Raw genomic sequence first — 21,248 nt, forward strand, 5'->3', positions numbered from 1 at the left:
TAACAGTGCTGAATCAATTTCCTAATGTCGACAAGGTACTATGGTTGTATGAGATGCTATCCTAGGGGGAAATTGGGTAAAGAGGACAGAGGATCTCTCTGAATTATTTTTACAACTTCCTGTGAGTCCTAAAACTTTTCAAATAAAATAGGATAACTTTTTTAAAAACACATTTGTATTTTTTGTTCTTATATTCATACGCCTTCATATTTTTATTTATATATATATATATATATATATATTTTTTTTTTTAGTTTCACATGTATTTGTAGAACAGCAAAGAACCATCGTAAGGATTAAATGATGCTATCCTGCACGACACTCGCATAGAGGAAAGGCAATGCCCTGATTCTGGACATTGTTCTCCTGGTCTGATCAGGCTGGCATGTCAAATATGCTGGAAGGAGAGGGAGGTACATTACTTTTGTCTGATTCAAGCTCATCCTCAAAATGATGTTTTCATAAACAGAGCGCCGACGGCTATGATCTTATCTTCTCTTTTCCTTTTATCCTAATTCAGGTCAATAACAGGCATTTCTGCTGTCTTCTGCCGATTCCAGGTTTTGGAAGAGAGAGAGCTATTATAAGCTACAGGGAAGTGTTAGTGAAAAACTCACAAGAAGCCAGTGTGCCTTTAAAGTTCTTTCTACCTTAACATGTCTTTTAAAAAAGATTAAGGCCAATTTTATGTATTTTTTTAAAAAATATTTATTTATTTTGAGAGAGAGAGAGATAGTGCAAGGGGGGGAGGGCAGAGAGAGGGAAACAGAGAATCCCAAGCAGGTTCCACATCATGAGCACGAGCCTGACACAGGAGTCAAACTCACAAACTGTGAGATCATGACCTGAGCCAAAATCAAGAGACAGCCGTTTAACCAACGTAGCCACTCGGGTGCCCCAGTTTTCCTTTTTTTACTTTTTATTTTTAAGAGAGAGCTAGAGAGCGAGTGGGGGAGGGGCAGAGAGAGAGGGAGACAGAATTCTAAGCAGGCTTTGCATTGTCAGCACAGAGCCCGACGTTGGGCTCGAACTCACAAGCCGAGAGATGGTGACCTGAGCCGAAAGCAAGAGTCAGATGCTTAACCGTTAAAGTCCCATTTTAGAAAGAGATGCTTCAAACAAATAAGGCTGGTGTTTGTGCTCCGACCGTGTTCCTGGAGTTTTTTTTTTTTTTTTTTAATTTTTTTTTTTTAACGTTTATTTATTTTTGAGACAGAGAGAGACAAAGCATGAACGGGGGAGGGGCAGAGAGAGAGGGAGACACAGAATCTGAAACAGGCTCCAGGCTCTGAGCCGTCAGCACAGAGCCCGACGCGGGGCTCAAACTCACGGACCGCGAGATCATGACCTGAGCCGAAGTCGGCCGCCCAACCGATTGAGCCACCCAGGCGCCCCATGGAGTTTTTAAATCACACGTTCAAGAACCCGCGGTGGGTTACTCGGATAACAATATGGGCCATTGGATCAAAACTCTTCTGAGGCATAGTAGGCAGTTTTTCTACAACTGAGAGATCCGAGAACCACCCACGGGAAGTTCCTATGCACGGAGATCGAGGTAAAAGTTCAGTTTGGCTTCAACATGGAAATTTAAAAAGGACTCCCTCGTTGGGGCGCCTGGGTGGCGCAGTCGGTTAAGCGTCCGACTTCAGCCAGGTCACGATCTCGCGGTCTGTGAGTTCGAGCCCCGCGTCGGGCTCTGGGCTGATGGCTCGGAGCCTGGAGCCTGTTTCCGATTCTGTGTCTCCCTCTCTCTCTGCCCCTCGCCCGTTCATGCTCTGTCTCTCTCTGTCCCAAAAATAAATAAACGTTGAAAAAAAATTTTTTTAAAAAATAAATAAATAAAAAGGACTCCCTCGGCGTAAGAAGCTGCCATTTATAATACTGTTCGGTTTATAAGCTTCCCGTAGTCCATACCTCGAGAATTACCCCCTCGTTTTGTGATCACGTGCTTAAATTAAGTTCAGCTCGAGGTGTGATACCGTAGCCGCATCTTAGTGACCCTCAGGGTAATATCCAGAAGCTGTAAAGACAGAGTTTCCCTTAATAAAAAAAAAAAAAAAAGGAGAAAAAAATGCAGAACTGTTTTTACCATTTGCCTTATTGATGCGGGAACCAAAGAAAACACACACACACACACGCACGCACGCACGCACGCACACACACACACAATCACCTGTGGCTCCGCCAGAACTGAGCGATTTCTTCCACACAACCTTTTCAGGAGCAAGAACAAAGCTTTCCTCCAAAGAAAATCCACTTTAAAATACCCACAAGATTCTGCAGCTCTTTAATGCTTGCCATGGGCCAAATCGTCCAATTAGAATCAGTCACTTTAAGTGCTAAAGTCATATAATGCTAATAGATCACTTTATAATGTGAGCAGTTTTTAAAAGTCGTATTTAATTTTCCATTATTACTGTACTGAATGCTAGCTGCGTCCGTCCATTCAGTCATAGATTCTTAAGTCCAGAGAGGGAGGGGACAGGATGCCGCTGGCCGAGGCATTGCTCGATTCTGGCTTTAATTCTCAGAGAATTAAGAACTCCAAACAGGCCCGATTTCAACCCTCTTCCTAAATGTGTTTGTTGTTATTTCTGAACCAAAGGATGGGGGCTCCTTTTGGTTTCGTAATTATTTTATTTCCAAACATACACATCGGGGCAAAAGCCTCACTGATGTGTGTGTGTGTGTGTGTGTGTGTGTGAGCGTGTGCACACACGTGTGTGGTTTTCTTTAAGAAAATGAAATGAAGCATAAAATAGCCCCTTAACGGTAACCTAAGGAATAAAACAAAATCATTTACAACACACGGGATTGTTGCAGGATATGTCAAGATTAGATGGTTTAAGGGCACTATCCCGAATGTGGAAGCAATTATAATGAAATTCACGACTCATTAGCAAACATTCCATATTGTGTTTCTCATTTCTGGGTCAATGTTACCGGGAAATATAGACTTAAGATTGAGATGTTTCATTGACTTCGCCGCTAGATTATATAGTTGGACCATGCAGTGACACAAAGCAAGGACTCCACGATGAAGTTCCTCGTTTCTCAGACGCTGGCAACTTGGTCCTCGAGCCAAGTATGAAGAAACTCACCTCGAAAGCATATTGGGAAGAATTAAGTTGGTGATAGAAGGGTTGACTAGCGTGAGACAACTACGAACCGGTAGATGGTGGGGGGGGGTCGATTTCGCATGCACACTGCTTGGTATGCAAAATGCCTGGTGAACTCAAGTACCCAATACTGTACGTAATGGGAACCAGATGTCTAACAGAGAGAGAAAAATATTTTATAGCAATAAATGTGACATTGGCTCTTAAAAGCTTTGCCACTTTTAAACAACTTCCCCGTCTTACTTTCCCTCATGTTTCCAAAGAGCTTCAAGTGGATTGTGTAAAGAGATGATGTTCCTATTTGAAAAAAGAAAAAGAAAAAAAAAAAGTGTTTCACCTGCCGCGGACTTCGCAAATAAATGCATACGTAAGGAGAAATGATGTGAAAGCGATAATTTGGGAACGCGTTCGTTCACGAAAGCACTGTGCTCGGCGATGCAAAAAGGAAATTGAGGCAACGAAAGCAAAACTCCCCCTGCCCCTTGCGAACTTAAACTCTACAGGCTGCCGCGAGGTGCGCAAAGCTGCCATGAGGTCGTGGCAGAAGGGAGCCCGGGGAAAGAGACGCAGAGCGTTTTGAGAATTCACAGGAGGAAGAGGAAACGCCTGTGCTGGCAGATTCCACGGAGGAGGGTCTAACTCCATGTATCCCCCATCCACCCCCTTCTCTGCACCGCACGGACGCTGCTCGGTGCGGCCCTCTCGCTCTCCTGCCGGCCGCGGCAGCGGACAGACACGAAGCCCCCCTGCTCTGTCTGCCGGCCTCTCCTACCCACTCCCAAAGCAAGCCTGCCTTGGCTCCCGGGGTAGTGGTTCTGAAGCACGGATGCCATCTGGGAGTCAAGCGGTGAGCTCTGTAGTCAGGCTTGAGGTCCCCTTCCTGCTCTGCCAACTGACTGGTTGTGACCTTGGGGAAGTCACTTAAGCAACCTCCTTCTATCCGTCTTTCCTCATCTGTAAGGCACACAGTCTCCTGGGCTCGGTGTCAGGGCGTAATGAGGTTCTGCACATATCCTACTCTGCAAGGTGCCACCGCTGAGGTCAGGGCACTGTTAGTAGGCACTCTTTGTAACTATTCTTTGATCAGTCACCAGCTCCAGTTCTAATAGCAAAAAAAAAAATCCAAATTCCTTACTTTGGCATGCCTCCCCAACTCTTTTCTCTCGGTCCCTTCCTTCGAATACCCAACTCCTCTCCCGTCCCATCTGTTTGTCATCACCCAAGCAGGCCTCTGTGCCCAAGCCCCAGTACCTTTGCACATGCTAGTCTGCTCGCCATGGGTGGTCCACCCTCCGCCTGAGCACCTTCTTGCTTACCCTGCAGCCCTCCTTTCTAGCACAGCTCTCTGGGGAAGCATAAAGGCCCTTTAACTAGGCCTGTGGTCATAAGCCCGTGGCTCATCCAGATAGCAAACGTGGTGGGGACAGTGCTAAAAAAGAGAACCCAAGCCCTGGCTAACGGATCAGACACTCCTCACTGCTGCCGGGGTAAAATGAGGGCTCGGTGTTACCAATACATCCATTTATTTGTTTGTTTGTTTCCAAAGGGAGACAGAAATCTCCAGTTGTTAACTGTTGGCAACTAAAAATGTTTTAAGTGCTGTAGCTTTGGACCAACCAACACCCTCTGGAGACCATCAGGCTAACCGTGCGGACCTTGGCTCAGGAATTTCCTTACGCGGAACCTCCTCCTTTCTGGCAAATTTAACTTGGACCTAGAATGGTGTGTACATCTGCTTGTCCAACAGACAATGCTCCTTGAAGACAAGGAGGCTGTTGGGTTTTCTGTGCCTCTCCAGTGCTCAGCACAGCGGATGGCTCAAAGAAGCATCTCACGGGATCTCATGTGGATATTTCCTGAGCCAGGAAGCCAAGGAAGGGTCTGCAGGTGGATCATCCCCAGCAGGTCAAGGGATCAAGGGGTTCTTATTTCCAATATTCTTATTTCTAGAGAGGAAAAACTGCCTAGATATCATTCAGCCCTGGTCAGTATCTGACTTCCTTAGAACGGTCTAGAACTCTTCCTCAAAGCTCCAAAGCCCAATCTGTAGTTAGCAGGAGTCAGCTCTGAGAATATAAACCGATCCTTTAAGCCTAGTTTATACACAAACTTAATCTACACCGGGCATGTGAGCGCATAACTGAACGAGTGAGTGAAATGTACTCGGAAGAGTCTCAATTTAAGTGTCCGATGTAAAAATCAACACGTAAGTAAATAAACAAAAGAAATGTCAGATGTGACCCGGTTTTCATTTTGTTGGAAGCTGAGCGTACAACAAATCCTGGACCCAGAAAGAGACACACTGTCTCTGAAACTGTGGACAAGAAAAACATGGGGAAGCCTGGGGTGTAGACAACTTAGATGATTCAGCAAAAGCAGTGACAGTTCTGAACTCTTCAATGTCCATCATCTGTGGTCTGAAGATGCAACTTCCAGCACTTTTCTCAAGAAAATCATGCATGGGGCGCCTGGGTGGCTCGGTCGGTAAAGCGGCTCAGGTCACAATCTCACGGTTCGCGAGTTCGAGCCCCGCGTCGGGCTCTGTGCTGACAGCTCAGAGCCTGGAGCCCGCTTCATATTCTGTGTCTCCCTCTCTCTCTGCCTCTCTCCTGCTCGCTCCCTGTCTCTCTCTCAAGAATAAATAAACATTTTTTTTAAAAATTTTTAATAAGTAAATAAATGAAAGAAAATCATGTGTAAGTATTTGGGGACCTTCATTACAGCTTTGATCATAATGCTGAAAAACAGGGGGGTCGTTTCGTGAGTAATTACAGACAATTTAGGATTTTGATCATTCGTGCAACTATCCGCAAAATCTACTGAAGGCTTACTTGTGTGGCAGATTGTGTCCTGGGGATGTTTGATACGTTACATCACTTGACCATATTGTTACATCCATGTTACAGATGCGGACCCGGAGACACAGAGTGTTTAAGTAATTTGCCCAAATCACATACCAAACTAAGTGGCAAAGCAGGCATTTTGGACTTAGTGCTACCTAATGAGCCAGAGTTTGAGTAGGATGGTCCACTTTCCCCATAAATATTCTAACATCCACAGCTGTCCCAAACTTCTAATCTGGAAGAATGGATAACGACCCCCCCCCCCCCAACAAAAAGCTTATGAACCATGATTAAGTGAAAAGAGCAGGTGGCCAGGGAGTGTCCCCTCTCTCAACTATTGTTAGGTGGAAATATCAGAATCCCACAGATCCAGCTCCCCCACTGAGGAAGGATGTGAGATACGAATAAAAGACCAGGGCAGAAAATTCCCCGCGGGAATGAGTGCCAGGATCCAAGCAAAGCCTGTCAGCAACTGTCTTCTCTACTTGTCTCTTGCAAACCACCTTCTCCAATAAAGCTTTAGGGTCAAAGTGAAAATTCCAATTCCCACCTTGATGTGCTATTATGGCTCCAGATCCTAATATCATCCGGTTTCATCCTAAGGCGAGAGCAGATGGCCACAGAGGTTCAATTAGCTGGGGCCCGAGACTGTAGATTTGTAACAGTTGAGTCTACAAACCGGGGGCGCCTGGGGTGGCGGGGGGGGGTGGCGCTCAGTGGGTTAAGCGTCTGACTCCACCTCAGGGCACGATCTCATGGTTCACGGGTTCGAGCCCCACGTCGGACTCTGCACTGACAGTGCAGAGCCTGCTTGGGATTCTCTCTTCCCCTCTCTTACTGCCCCTCCCCTGCTCAAAATGAATAAACTTAAATATTTTGTAACGAAGAAATACACATTTAAAAAAAGAGAAAACAGTTGAGTCTATTAAACAGCAAACCACCTGAAGGAAGGCACTGCCCACTACGTAGATGGTCGTGATTCTATTTTGTTGCAAATAAAAATGCTCAGTATGGAGGGGTCAACCCTGTTGATGGCTACGGCGTTTGTCTTCTTATGGTTTTTTTGCGGGTTCTAAGTTTTCCACGGCAGGTATGTATCGCTTTTATACGAAGAGGAGGAAAGGATCCCAGTCTGCATGAGGATTAAGAGTGAATGTCTACAGTGGATAATATTTGGCGACCAGAGACCAAGACGAGGGGCGAAACATGTCTTTAGGGGTGATGGGATATAAGACACTCTTACCAGACCAAGGTGGGCAGCTGAGCAACATATCCCGCCCGAAAGTCCGCGGGTGTGGACGAGGCCTCACCGCGAAGATGTCAAAACTGTATCCGACGGAGATGCTGGGCGTTGGGCACACCAGGGGCCACGGCCCTGCGACACGCCAGACAGACGGCACCTCAGATAAGACAAGTCAGACAGAGAAGAAAGGCATGAGCTACGTGGACGGAAGACACGGCGTTAGAAGGCAACAGACAATGGCCCCAAGGAGGGAGCCCTCAATGGAGATACAGATTTGCAAGCGGTCAGGTGAGTGGCACGGAGAAGCGCAGGGAGAGCACCTGGTCTGACAAGGGCAGCGGAGAAGCCAAACTCGAGGGAGAGGAAGGGGGTGGTGCGTCTTTCCCACGCACAGAAAGCACCGGTTGATGACCAAGGGAGAGAAAGTGATGGAGACAGCTTTCGGGTCACAGAAGAATAACGTGGTTGAAAGCAAGGATGGTTGGTCGGAATGCAGGTGAGGCAGGGGGAGAGAAAACAGGTCACAAGATAAGAAGGCATCAAGACAAACACGAGGGCTTGGATAAAGCGAGCCGGAACACCCACTCCAGAGTTAGGGGATGTTAGCCGCAGCCATCTGATTCGCCCGCAAAGCCCTCCAGAAGATAAGAGGCCAGTGCCCCCCGCCCAGTGCCGCAGGCCTCTCCACACGCAAGAGCTGACCTTGTACCCCACTTGGTGCATAGCCCTCTACCGCCCCACCCTTCTGGAGCCTGGATATTTCATTCGTTTGCGAGGATCACTGGCTTGACTTTCAGAGCTCCAGCTAGACAAGAAGGTTTGAAGGTCGAGAACAGGGGACGTCTTGACTGGACATCTTGGCGGTTTTCAGCCACAGCCACAGCTTCTGGAACACTCCTCAGATCCAGAGGAAGCGTCTGCGTGCCTTCTCCTTGAATCTGAGCTGAGCTTCCTCACTCGTGGACCCACAAGGTATTGCCTGGGCCGGGCCAGAGAGGAGGGTTCAGCTTCCACCTTGCTCCCTTGGGTTACTCGCCTTGGAGCCCCGAGTAGACCAGGAGAGAAGCACAGGGACGAGATGTGGTGAGAAGTGAGCAGGACCCAGCCGAGGCTGCGGCGAGGGCCAGCGTCAGTCCTTGCGTGCCGGTGGGGAAGCCTTACGGGCGACCCCAGCCTGGGCCACCAGCGGACCTCATCGTATCTCCCGATACGTTTTTTCTCTGTCTCACCCTCCACAATTTTACGTTCCTTAGTCGGGTTCTTCTTGTCTTCCAGTCTCTTCCTCACCCTGTTTTCCATCTCTCTCTCTCTCTCTCTGTCTCTCTTCAAATCCAGAATTCTCCCCCTTTTCTTTTAATTTGTTTTGAATGTTTCTTTATTTTTGAGAGAGAGACAGAGAGACAGAGCACGAGTGGGGGAGGGGGAGAGAGAGGGAGACACAGAATCTGAAGCAGGCTCCAGGCTCTGAGCTGTCAGCACAGAGCTCAACGCGGGGCTCGAACTCACGGGCCGTGAGATCATGACTTGAGCCGAAGCCGGACGTTCAACCGACAGCCACCCAGACGCCCCAAATCCCCCCCTTTTTTTAATGGCCAGGGGGCTTATGGAAGAGAGCACCACAGTCTCTTATACCTATAGAAGGCTTCTGTTTTCTCTTTTTTGGCATACGTAAGCTCGGATCCTTTAAAAAATAACCATTCCCATTTTTGTTGTCCTTTGCTGATACTATCCCTCCTTCCTGAAGGATCTCTGGGCCTCGGGCGTACTTTTGGGTTGTAAAAACTATGAACAAGGGGTGGCTGGGGGGCTCAGTCAGTTGAGCCTCTGACTCTTTTTTTTAAGTTTATTTTTCTTTATTTCGATAGAGATATAGGAAGCAAGCAGGGGAGGGGCAGAGAGAGAGGCAGACAGAATCCCAAGTAGGCACAGGGCTGTCAGCACAGAGACTGATGTGGGCCTCGAACTCATACCCTGTGCAGATCATGACCTGAGCCAAAATCACGAGTCAGACGCCTAACCGACTGAGCCACCCAGGTGCCCCCCGGGGGCTTCTGACTCTCGATCTCGGCTCCGGTCATGATCTCACAGTCGTGAGCTTGAACCCTGAGTGGGGCACCCAGCTCGGCACGGAGCCCGCTTGGGATTCTCCCTCTCTCTCTCTCTCTCTCTCTCTCTTTCTCTCCCCCTCCCCCCACTCATGCTCGCTCTCTCTTTCAAAAAACAAAACAAAAACAAACATCAACGACCACAACTGTGAACGACATACTCTCCCCAGTGATGATATTGTCCAGCCTCTTCTGGAAAGCACCGTTGTTCGGGCCACCCTCTGATCTTCCGGTCGCTGTCCCGCCCACCTGCTGCGGGGGAGTCCTGACTCGCTTTCCCCAGCCGGGACAGGGGTGTGCAGGCTGCAGCTGATCAGGAGCTTGAGTGGGAAGACAGCGGGCGGGGCGGGGGGTGGGGGGGGTCAGGATCGCTGTGAGGACGCCCCAAGTGCAGCTCCAAATGAGACCTCCTAGGGGGGGTGCAGAGACCGCCCAGGCACCTTGCTCAGAGAGGGGGTGACGCCCAGAAAGGTCACCGAGCGGTGGGTGAGCAATGGAGGCTGAGGGATGGGGCAAACACCGGACCAGGACACATCCTCGCTCACTGAGTGGAAGGGAGCGTCTCCCACCGACGCTGCCCCCAAGGGTCGCCTGAGCCACCACCTCGAAATGCCACCTAGGTGGGTGCACGTGGACAGATTCAGGCGCTTGCACAGATGCCCAGAACTCTGGAAGGGCACAGCACCCCCAGCAATGGCAGGCACGTGGCTCAGAGGACCGCGTGCGGGCCTGGCCGAGCGCACCCCTGGCAGGAAAAGTAATACCATCTCAGGTCAAGGAGAAAGCCCCGCAGCCCAAAATAGCCGCCCTTCCCAGTTGCCACACGGTCTAAAATTATACCATTGAAGATTTATTCCTTTGCACACCTCGCTTCCATGGGGGCCCGGCCTGGAGCCGGGGGGGGGGGGGAGAACCCATAAAATGTCTTCACGTTAAGGTGTAAAAGGCCCGGCTGTTCCACAGAGTTCTGTAGGGCCGGGAACGGAGGGAGGTGTTGAAAGGAGAGGAAGAAGGCAAAGGACGCGTGGGTGAGGGAAACCAAAAGGGCACTTCTCCCATTTCAGGGTTTCTCCCGGAAGGAGCCTGGCAGACCGCTACCTCGTAAACCCGAGGCCCGCGCACTTTGCCAGTAAATTTGAACCGTGCGTATAAACAATGCTAATAACTGATTCCTTGAAAATGCCTTTCTAATACATTATCGTGCAAAGCTGCACGGGCCTCTCCTTCGAATTGCCTACGTGGGAAAAAACTAAAAGTGAATTAAGGGGCAATTAGAAAGAAGAAACGCTGTATGCCTATCATATTCTGAAACACGGAAGGAAGCTACAAGCAGGCAATCAGGTCATTTTAACCAAAGTCTCCGTTTTCTGTGGGGGAAGGATTGCCTCAGAAATTCAGGCAAAGCCCCTGTCTTTCTAGAAGTGTGGTTCATCTGACCCCGGGAGACCCAGCAGTAAACAAAATAAAACCAAGCAATCGCTGTTGGAAATACACCTCCAGTCCCCTGTGTCAGCCGGCAAAAGTGCCATCCGATTCCATGTTTCAAGTCCTTAAGAAATAGACAACATTTCAGGGGTGCCTGGGTGGCTGGCTCGGTCGGTTAGGTGGCCACCTGTTGATTTCGGCTCAGGTCACAATCTCCCAACGGTGAGATCAAGACCCACGTCGGGCTTTCCACGGATGGCTCGGAATCTGCTTGGGATTTTGTCTCTCTCTCTGCCCCTCCCCTCCTCGTGCTCGCTCTCTCTCAAAATACATAAATAAACTTAAAATGAAAAGAAAAAGACAGTATTGCGGAAAAGTAACCACCGCCCCCCACCCAACCCCTGTGCCGCCCTCACCTAAGTCACTTAGCGGAAAGCTAAGTGCCACGGGGGCCACTGATGAGTTTTAGGCAGAAGCAGGGACAAAAACAGGGAACCGAGAAAACAAGGAAGGAGACGGGAAAGAGAGAAGAAAGGGCGTGCAGGGCTGAGGAGGAGAGACCAGGTGACTTCCCCAAGGTCATCCAAGGGAGGTGGCTGGGGACACGGCAAAGTGCTTCACACCCACTGGTGTCTAACTGAGTTCCCTGGGGTTTTTTCCTACTCCGACGGTCTTTGGAGTTACGGAATGTCAGGATTCAAGAAGTGTAACTCCTGGGTCTATGGGAACTTACTGGACGATTTCTATAACTAAGGCTTCCCTTCTCCACCTCCATTCATTCACTCACCCAACAAATAAGGATGGAATCTTACCTCCTGCCAGGCATTGTCTGGGAGCGTGGGTTCACCTTCATGGAGATTTCACACCGATGCTTCCTTGAGGGCCAGCTCAACCGGCCCCTTTTCAGTGAGTTACTCCCTGACGGTGCAATCTCATGGGGCCCCTTCCATCCTCTGCCAACCACTCTTCTCTAATTTTCCCGTAGTACTTACGACGACTGGGGACCCTGCCGTTCATCTTTGTCCACTATGTCGCTGCTCATCTTCTCTAGGAAATTGGGTCCTTCAAACAAGGACCCTGTCTCATTCAACGCTGTCTCTCCAATACTTACAATGATTCCTGCACACAGTAGGTACTCAAAAAAAAAAAAAGCTGTCCAATAAGTGGAATGAATACCAAGGAGAGCTTTTTTCCGGTGCCTGCTATGTGCCAAAGCCATATGAGACTATTCACATCAATCATCTCGTTTAATCAAGATCGGATACACCAAAACCGAAAATACCTGACGAAGACAGAGTTCTGATGATGGCGAAGCGCTTGGAAAAATTAAAGCAGAACTTGAAACGCCTGGACCCCGGGCCCCTTCATGCAAGCACAAGGGCCATCCTGTGACGTTAAAAGGTAACAAATTTAAAATGAAAAAAAAAAAGGAAATACTTCTTAAAACAGCGTATAATCTACCTGTGGAATTCACTGCCGCAGGGTATTATTGAGGCAAATAAGTCTAGCAAGATTCAAGAAAGGATTAGACATTTATATGAATAGGAATAATATTGGCAGTTACACTAACTAGGTTAAAAAGTTACAAGGCATGGCCGTCCTGGGCTCCAGGGCATAACTGTTCACCAGCTGGGGTGAGGAAGGAATTTCCCCTCGCGACGGAACATTGCATAATTGGCCAGATGCGTGATGGCTCGGATTTTTGCCGTCTTCCGTAACATGGGCAGAGACGACTGCCCAGAGAACGACTTCTTCCCATGGCGTTTCTGACTCCCTACTGCACAATCCCGGATAAGAGGTAGGGAGGCCACAGAAAGTCCCTTGGGGGATTCACACCCGAAAATGTTTCCACTTCCGAACAACAGAAACGGTGCAAAATAATTTTCTTCATCCTGATGATGAAAATATTTCATGGGCTGATATCGGGCCCCGGCTGTCATCTTCTTAGCGCCCGGAGGCTGTATGGGCATCTCTAAACATCAGCCCATCAGAGTCCTGGGAGAATCTTCTACAAAGGCATCACCCACCCATTTTTCACATCCGTCTAACACTGTGCCTTACGCACACGCGCTTGGCAAAGGTGTGTCTAATGGTAGTGCCTTTCTGCAGGTGCGCTAAGGAAAGCTATTCATAATGCCGTCCACTCGCATTCCAAAGCTTTTCTCGATTACACTGCCAGGCACAGACATGGATTCTTGGTGATGTGTGTCGCGCATTTTTTTTTTTCACCCTACCATGGAAAATCCAGAAGGCAGTCGTGAGCCTTGCGTCCAAATCCAAGCGTTCACGGCAACGCAGTGCAACTAAATCCTTCATGAGACTCGAGTGACTTCACAAACCTTAGTGTCGCAGGTGTAGACGAGGCTCCGAAGAAACCGTAGGGGCGTCTGGAGCACCAGCGAAACAACACCCCCCACCCCACGTCGGGGGCCAAAGAACATTCTGCAAGCCAAAACACAAGGGGACATTTTGATTTAAACCTTCAACCCAGCCACGACCCTGAAAGCTTCCAAAAGTAAACAGATATATAACAAAACGCGGCACAGATGAACACGTACGTTTTTTTCCCCCCCGGAATCAGACACCACAGTTGCCACCAATATTGTCGAATGCATTCTCGCACAAAATAAGCTAAGAACCGCCGGTCTAGGGCCTGGTCCTCAAGAGAATTCTCAAGTCTCTTTGGACAAACTCTTTCCCACCTAAACGCAAGATTTGCTTCCTTGTAAAATTTACTTCCTTAAATTGGCAGAATAATATTAATTGGATTCTCTCAGCGAAAGAGAGAATTAATTCCCATCCAGAGAAAAGACCTAAACAGTAACTGTTGCTTCAGATACCCACCTGGCATGTTATTGGCTGGTCGCAGATGAGCTTTTTCAACTTTGGCGCGTTCTCTTGGTCTAAGCTTTGCTATGTACTTTTCAGTGTGATTACCAGAAGAGCAAAGTTTGTCAGATTTTTGTGTGTTGGTGCTGGCTTGTTTTGGGTTTGGAGTTTGGGGGCTTCTTTCCAGGGTCTGTTGCGGGGGGGGGGGGGGTGGGGGGCTAATATTTGTTTTTTACTTAAAATTATCCGCATAAAGGATGCGTGGGTGGCTCAGTCGATTAAGCGTCCCGACTTTTGATTTCAGCTCAGGTCATGATTTCACGGTTCGTGGGATCGAGCCCCACGTAGGGCTCTGTGCTGACGGTGGGGAGGCTGCTTGGGATTCTCTCTCTCCGCTCCTTATCCGCGTACACACGGGTGCACGCTCTCTCTTGTTCTCTCAAGATAAATCAATAAGCATTAAAAAATAAAATTATCCACACGTCATGAGGAATGATAAGAGTGTAAACTCTGTCGTCAACTAGGATGGGGTTCAATTCTCACCCCAGCAGTCCGACCTCAGATAATCCAGTGAACCTTCCTTTTTCTTTATCTGTAAAATGGAGACCAAAAAAATCTGGCTTAATCTGGCGAGCACGCCCAAGGAGGCAGTGATTACAAAGGATCTGACACATCGCCTGTCATGTATTAAGGAGACAATAAATGTTATCCATTATGATGACTGAGCATATCTTGCCCACATATCTGTAATCATCAGGAGTACACATCCCATCCCGATGTTATGACATCATTTGCCAACCAACGTCAAGAAAACATTTGATAGTTCCATGTCCCATATTCTTAGGTTTACATTAAGATTCTAAGTACTGTAAACAATAGTTTAAAGAACATCTTGGAGGGGCACCTGGTTGGCTCAGTCCGGTGGAGCATGTGACTCTGGATCTCGGGCTTGTGAGTTCGAACCCCATGCGGGGTGTGGAAATTCCTTAAATGAATAAAACTTCTAAAAAATTAAAATTAAAAAAAAAGTAAAGAACACCTTTGAGCAGTTGTTGTTGTTGTTGGTACTGGGATTGATTCCCAGGAGTAAAATCATTTGCTCAAGCGTTACGAAAAATTTTTATGGTCTTCACACACTGCCAAATGGGTTTCCAAAAAGGGTTTTGACAATATACTCCAGCTATATTGGACTCCCCCTTTTTTTTTAAATAACTCCAAGTGTGGGTCTATTTTTTTAATCTTTATTTTCAAGGGAGAGAGAGACAGAGCGTGAGTGGGGGAGGAACAGAGAGAGAGAGAGGGAGACACAGAATCCGAAGCAGGCTCCAGGCTCCGAGCTGTCAGCACAGAGCCCGACGCGGGGCTCGAACTCACGCACCCGTGAGATCATGACCTGAGCCAAAGTCAGACGCTCAACCGACTGAGACACCCAGGCGCCCCTGTAGGACTCACTTTTGACCACAGCTCTGTAAACAATGGGAATCACCATTACCAGGAATAAAAAGGGGGGGGGGGGAATAAATAAATAACAGAAAGACCGTGTACAAGTAAGCTTTTGTGTTTCCAGATCTAGAAAAAAATGCTGTGAATGGTACAAATTTCCATTCCCTCAACATCTGTCAGTTTCCTCCCAAGCCCTTTCTCCAAGTATCCTACTCAACCTCTCAGCAATGTCTCATCCGACGGGCACACACCTCGTAGCTTTCCGGCTGAGCGAAGTCACGGCTTCCGGTTTTCTGCCAGATGTCCAGTGGTCCCGTGAAGGCCAGCGATTCGACTGCCCGCCCCTGGCATGAAGACAGCCCGCTCAGGAGCAATCCCAGAGGAAACGAGACCTGGTGAGGCCCATATAGAAATATTTTCTTTGCAAGGTGGAGTCACGAACAATGACACAGCCCACATTTGACCACAAAACGTGGAAGGTGTAACCCGAGGAGGCATATCGCCTGAGCTCTGGAAGGCATAATCTGAGGAGGGACAGTTGGTCTGTGCAGCTTTGCAAGAGACCTAAATAATACCTGGTTTTGTGGGAAGAAAACAAGAGAGAAAGAGAACCCTTTGGCCTTCGCTAGTGAGTTTAGCACACGTGAAAGGTGAGGGCTTGACAAGGTCGAAACGGAAATTTTCTAACGCGAGGCAACCAGAAAGAGGCTTCTCCTCACCCTTTCCACACCAACGTCCTGGTGACCCCCCTCTTTCTCTTGAAACCAGTCCTGAGGAGCCCCAAAACTTCATCTGAAGCCTGCGTGGGCATTTTTCCAATGAGGGGACATCTGACCCCCGCTCATCCCCATAAAACTCTCCGAGGAGAAATCTCTCCTGGGTTGCTATCTCTTATAAGGAGTGTTCAGCCGCTTCTCCTGGTTCCGTTACAATGGCGTAGGGCACACATCACAGCTGGACTCTTTCGACGCTTCTGGATGGCGCGTGGCACCCTTTGCTAAATTCCAGAACGTGGCGTTAGCTAAACAGGCTAGTGAAGACTAGTTACTCCAATGATGGGGATCGTTGGCATGGCCTTTTTGCCTGGTTCCATGGATGCCTGCATTGCTGGGTATGAAACCCCCCTACAGGCGGGCCCCAGGGTTGGAGAAATAAAGACTCAGCCTCCTATCGCTTACTATCCGTGTGACCCAACGCGAGCAGTGAACCAGTCTGAGCCTCCGCTGCCTCCACGTTAACGGGAAATAGTAACACCCGCCTTGCACAGTTATTGTGGGGGAAGTCCCTGTTCCTGGTACACAGAGGTTGTTATGTCCACACACACACACATACACACACACACACGCACGACGCATATGCAAATACAGGTGCGTGCACTTGAGTTTTTGAAAATCAATTACTCCTCTCCATTTTTATAGCTCACAAGGTGATTTTTGAAAAGTCAATCAAGAAAGGAAGGAAAGAAACAGATTTTCCTCTCCAACAAGGAAAAGCAATTAAACGTCAAATATTAACTGTTCCTGGGAGTAAATTTTTTTAATGGGTTAAAGGCCTGGCCATTACAGGCCTCCACTATGTAATTTCTAAGAAAGGACCAGGTAATATTTTTAAAAATTAAGTGGAAGATAAAATGCTAGAACCAGCGCATCTATTCAGAAACCACTTTTTTATCCATTTTCAGGGGCTTCCCAATTGCATCATGCCTTTTAAGAGACCCAATCTGTTTAAGAGCACTTTATTTCAAACCTTCACTTGCGAGAAGCATTGATTTATGATAGGGCTGATTAAAGCAATGGTGTCTTAAGCAATAATGATTTCAATTATAGGACTTTTCACCAATGTGCATTATTCTGGTTTGCTCTCCACATGTCTATTCACTAAGGGAGGAGTAGAGGTAGGTGTAATTTTGAAAAGTCCCTGGACAAATTTAATACCAGAAAGGAATGTAGAGACAGGTGGACTGATGTATCCTTTTTGATGATGTGAATGTATTGTATTTTAATATGCTCTGACAAACTTGAACAATTCCCTGATGGGCTCCTACCCGATATCATTAGGGTTATTTAGAGCTCCAATTCTGCTCTATTCCCACGGGGGTATATTCAAGTCGTAGGAATGTGCCCACTACAAAATCCCTCCAAGCACAGTATGTAAGAGTCTCCAGTCTCGGGCTGGAGAAAACCATTAAGCTCAAGGTTAGAGCTTTAACTCATTCACATCTGACATCAACAGAACACATACCAGGGGCGCCTGGGTGGCTAAGTCGGGTAAGCGTCCGACTCTTGATTTCAGCCCAGCTCATGATCTTGAGGTTTCATGCATTAGAGCCCCACGTAGGATTTTCTCTCTCCCCCTCTCTCTCTGCCCCTCTCTCTCTCTCTCTCAAAATAAATAAATGAACTTTTAAAAAAAAGGGGGAAAAGGGGCGCCTGGGTGGCGCAGTCGGTTAAGCGTCCGACTTCAGCCAGGTCACGATCTCGCGGTCCGGGAGTTCGAGCCCCACGTCAGGCTCTGGGCTGATGGCTCGGAGCCTGGAGCCTGTTTCCGATTCTGTGTCTCCCTCTCTCTCTGCCCCTCCCCCGTTCATGCTCTGTCTCTCTCTGTCCCAAAAATAAATAAACATTGAAAAATTAAAAAAAAAAAGAAAGAAAATATTTTGATGCTGCTACTTCATAAACATTTAATAAAAATCTAATATTGTGCTAAGAACCATGTGCCAGGCATTGGGAAAGCAAAAATGAATACCCATTTTCTCCCATCAAGTAACTAACAGTCTTGGGGCACGTGGGTGACTCAGTTGGTTAAGCATCTGACTCGATCTGGGCTCAGGTCATGATCTCCATCTGTGAGTTCGAGCCCTGTGCTGACAGCTTGGGATTTTGTCTCTCCCTCCCTCTGCCGCTCCCCTGCTCACTCTCTCCCTTTCTCTCTCAAAATAAATTTAAAAACTTAAAAAAGAGAGAGAGAGAGAGAGAGAACTGATAGCCTAGCACTTAGTATAAGAAGTATGAGGGATTTCATGTTCAAAAAATTTAGGAGAAATGCAACCTAACATTGGGATTCAATCTATTACTTTTTTTTTAAATTTTTTTTTCAACGTTTATTTATTTTTGGGACAGAGAGAGACAGAGCATGAACGGGGGAGGGACAGAGAGAGAGGGAGACACAGAATCGGAAACAGGCTCCAGGCTCTGAGCCATCAGCCCAGAGCCTGATGTGGGGCTCGAACTCCCGGACCGCGAGATCGTGACCTGGCTGAAGTCGGACGCTTAACCGACTGCGCCACCCAGGCGCCCCTATTACTTTTTTTTATAGTAAGTTTCTCCTTTGCTATTCTTCAGGTCAGTTAGTTTGTCCTTTGGCTCAGCTTTGAAGCTCCATTTTAATTTGAGAGCTAGTCCTGTGAATACTAAAATTCAGGTAGGATATATTCCCTGGAAAGGAAAATTCGGATCACACCTTGACGGTGTTCTCCCCTCCGTCAAATCAACTTTACAGGTTTCTTAATTCTGTGCTATTAATTGGACTCTCGCGCAATTTCAATCTAGCTCTTAATCTCCACTATTCTGTGATGCTGTGGGCTTGATGAGAGCTGACCAGCAAAATGCTTTACACATTAATCCCTCTGCAAAATCACCTTAATAAATTTTTTAACTTCTTTTTTTTTTTTTTTTTTTGGAATTATAGAAGTCCCATGAGACACAAATGAAAGGGTTTGGGTCCAGCCGTTAGAATTTTCAGCTTAGCACTTGAAAAATGATGAGCCTAATTGCTTCACAGAAGAAAATCAGATCAAAGTTAAGATTCTTTCTTTTTAAACTTCATAATTATTTCTCAGACACCTCCTTGAAATGCCTTAAAAATACTTCCATTGAAATGTATATGGGCTTCATCCCTGTTCTTTTCAAATATGCTCAGTCGTGACTTTGCTGGGTCGCCTTCCACTGCCCCTCTTTGATGGAACTGCCTGAAAGGAAAGTTCTCAAACATCACCACCACTGGCTGGGTATAGAGACAGACAAAACAGGTGGTTCGCTGTGCTAACAACTAGGCATCGCGCCGTTTTAAACACAGCATTTGATACATTCTGTAGCTCAGAAACAGGCAATTACAGGAGACCTCATTTCCTTCTTTGCATAAAATTTCAGCCAACGCTCAGCACACAGATCTCCTTTCTGTCCTGTCCTTCCCAGCCCAGCCCCGTAGCAAACCCGCGTCCTGCTTCCCAGGAGCATTAAATCACAGCTAATACACTTCAACTGCTCTGGGCACTAGCTGTTGGGGGAACATCTGAACCTTCTCGTTTGCTTTACATAGCAGCCAATTCTTGCAAGGTTAGAAGCTACCTTGGTGATTCTTCTCCAACCCCTTTATGGGACAAACGAAAGGGGAAAGACCCAAGGAGAGAAAGTGACTTGCCCAGGCTCACACAGCAGGACCCTGTGACTTTCCTTCCGGTGCTGTTCCCACGTCCACTCCCAGCCATTGTGCCAGACCAAGAAACGGTTCTCAAAACTGGGATTTTACACAGGCATCGCCATGAAAATGAATTTATCATGAAAGCATTGATGGGCCCCTATTTTGTGCCAAGTGCTGTGTTCATCTCCAGAGACTCGATAAACCATGCAAAGCATTCTAATACTGATTCGATCACCCACTAATGATCCCTCCTCACTGAGCTCGTGCACAGAGCTCCTACTGACTGTGCGTTGCATACGGGGTGAAAGCTGGGAGGAACCTTAGAACTTTCATCCTGACTTCTTGTTTTATAGGGGAGGAAACTGTGACCCTGAGAGGCCTTAGAGTCAGTTCACGTCCCAGGCAGGTGGAGGGCCGGATGGTGTCAGAGGCAGGTCTAGAACCCACGATGCCGATCACTAAAGTCACATTCGCTTTGCTTCAGGACATTCATCTCATTCATACATTCAACCTAACATGGGGGCTCAACCTATCACATTTATCATAAACATCGTCTGTGTTACCTGTGCCTATGCTGTGCCCTGAAGCTCCATTTTAATTTGAGGACTTCTCTATGAGTACCAAAGACCATGTAGGATATTCCCATTACAATCCCCACCAGTGGGGTGCCTGGAGGCGCAGTCAGGTAAGCAAGCATTGGCCTGTTCATCTTGGCTCAGGGCATGATCTCACAGTTCCTGAGTTCGAGCCCCACCTCGGGCTCTGAACTGATTGTGCATTGCCTGCTTGAGATTCTGTCTCTCCTTCTCTCTGCCCCTCCCCGGCTTGTACTCTCTCTCTCTCAAAATAAATACACAGACTGAAAAAAAATTGGGAGCACTTGGGTGGCGCAGTCGGTTAAGCATCTGACTCTTGGTTTTGGCTCAGGTCACGATCTTACAGTTCGTGAGTTCGAGCCCCATGTGGAGCCTGCTTGGGATTCTCTCTCTCTCTCTCTCTCTCTACCTCTGTCTCTGTCCCTCCTCTACTTGTTCACTCTCTCTCTCTCTCAAAATAAATAAATAAACTTTAAAAAATATATTTTTATTATAAATATATATTTAACATTATAAATAAATAAATAAATAAATAAATAAATAAATAAAATCCCACCAGCAATTGGACAGTGGTCCCTGGGACCCAGAGTTTAGCTAAAACCTGTGCAGTAGAACTATAGTGACTTCCACGGTATGCATGAGAACGGCATACACCCATTCCTCTAACCCCTTCTAGATAAATCCAAAGGACTGGTGTGATGAGCCAGATCAACAGAAACACTAAGGGTAGTGTTTGCACTGGCACCATACTAATGGAATTGTTAGCGTTACCATAGACCTATTTAAAATAGTCACGGCAGTTTATATATATTTCCAATAATCTTGTAAATCAACGGTGTTCAATAATCTTAGCTGATGCTATAAATGCTATCCGGACCCATTAAAGAAGAAATAAGTTAGAACTTCTATCTTTTTTTTTTTTTTTTTTTTAATGTGGTCTTCCAGGAAGCTGCCTCTGGACATAACTACAGAAAATTAACACAATAAGTAAAGCATTATAGAAGAGCTATTAACTGATTACGCTAATAAAAACCAAATGGGGGCCTTAATTCTGCCCCTCTGGGAGAGAAGGACAGATAAAATAAACAACAGAAAAAGAACACGGAGTAAAGGATAATTGACTTTAAACAATAATAATACAGAAACCTCCCACCAAGCAACCAAAAAAAAAAAAAAAAAAAAAATCCAGATTGCTACCTTCACTTTGGGAAACATCGAAGAGAAAC

The 21,248-nt window shown here is 47.2% G+C and overlaps 3 long non-coding RNA genes across 13 annotated transcripts in view; 1 reads left to right on the forward strand and 2 right to left on the reverse strand.

The window, feature by feature from the left end:
- The window catches only part of LOC121042464 (uncharacterized), a 74,399-nt gene extending 60,539 nt beyond the window's left edge, over positions 1-13,860 (reverse strand). For 7 of the 11 annotated variants that reach the window (XR_005796233.1, XR_005796225.1, XR_005796230.1 and 4 more), the window contains exons 1-5: positions 13,580-13,860; positions 11,548-13,177; positions 7,206-7,362; positions 6,513-6,560; positions 423-547 (exon numbers count right to left, since the gene is read on the reverse strand). This is a non-coding gene — a long non-coding RNA (uncharacterized LOC121042464). Of the gene's footprint in view, positions 1-422; positions 548-1,979; positions 2,009-6,512; positions 6,561-7,205; positions 7,363-11,547; positions 13,178-13,579 lie in introns of those variants that run through there. The other 4 variants (XR_005796229.1, XR_005796232.1, XR_005796231.1 and 1 more) reach the window with 4 other exon arrangements.
- The window catches only part of LOC121042467 (uncharacterized), a 209,713-nt gene that overhangs the window by 184,262 nt on the left and 4,203 nt on the right, over positions 1-21,248 (forward strand). The window lies entirely within an intron of this gene.
- LOC121042465 (uncharacterized) overlaps positions 13,863-21,248 on the reverse strand; it is a 39,780-nt gene continuing 32,394 nt past the window's right edge. The window contains exons 2-3 of the long non-coding RNA XR_005796235.1: positions 15,259-15,399; positions 13,863-14,156 (exon numbers count right to left, since the gene is read on the reverse strand). This is a non-coding gene — a long non-coding RNA (uncharacterized LOC121042465). The remainder of the gene's footprint in view (positions 14,157-15,258; positions 15,400-21,248) is intronic.

Source organism: Herpailurus yagouaroundi, unplaced genomic scaffold (assembly GCF_014898765.1).
Source record: "Herpailurus yagouaroundi ecotype Mexico unplaced genomic scaffold, PumYag 185, whole genome shotgun sequence".
Taxonomy (NCBI): Eukaryota; Metazoa; Chordata; class Mammalia; order Carnivora; family Felidae; genus Herpailurus; species Herpailurus yagouaroundi.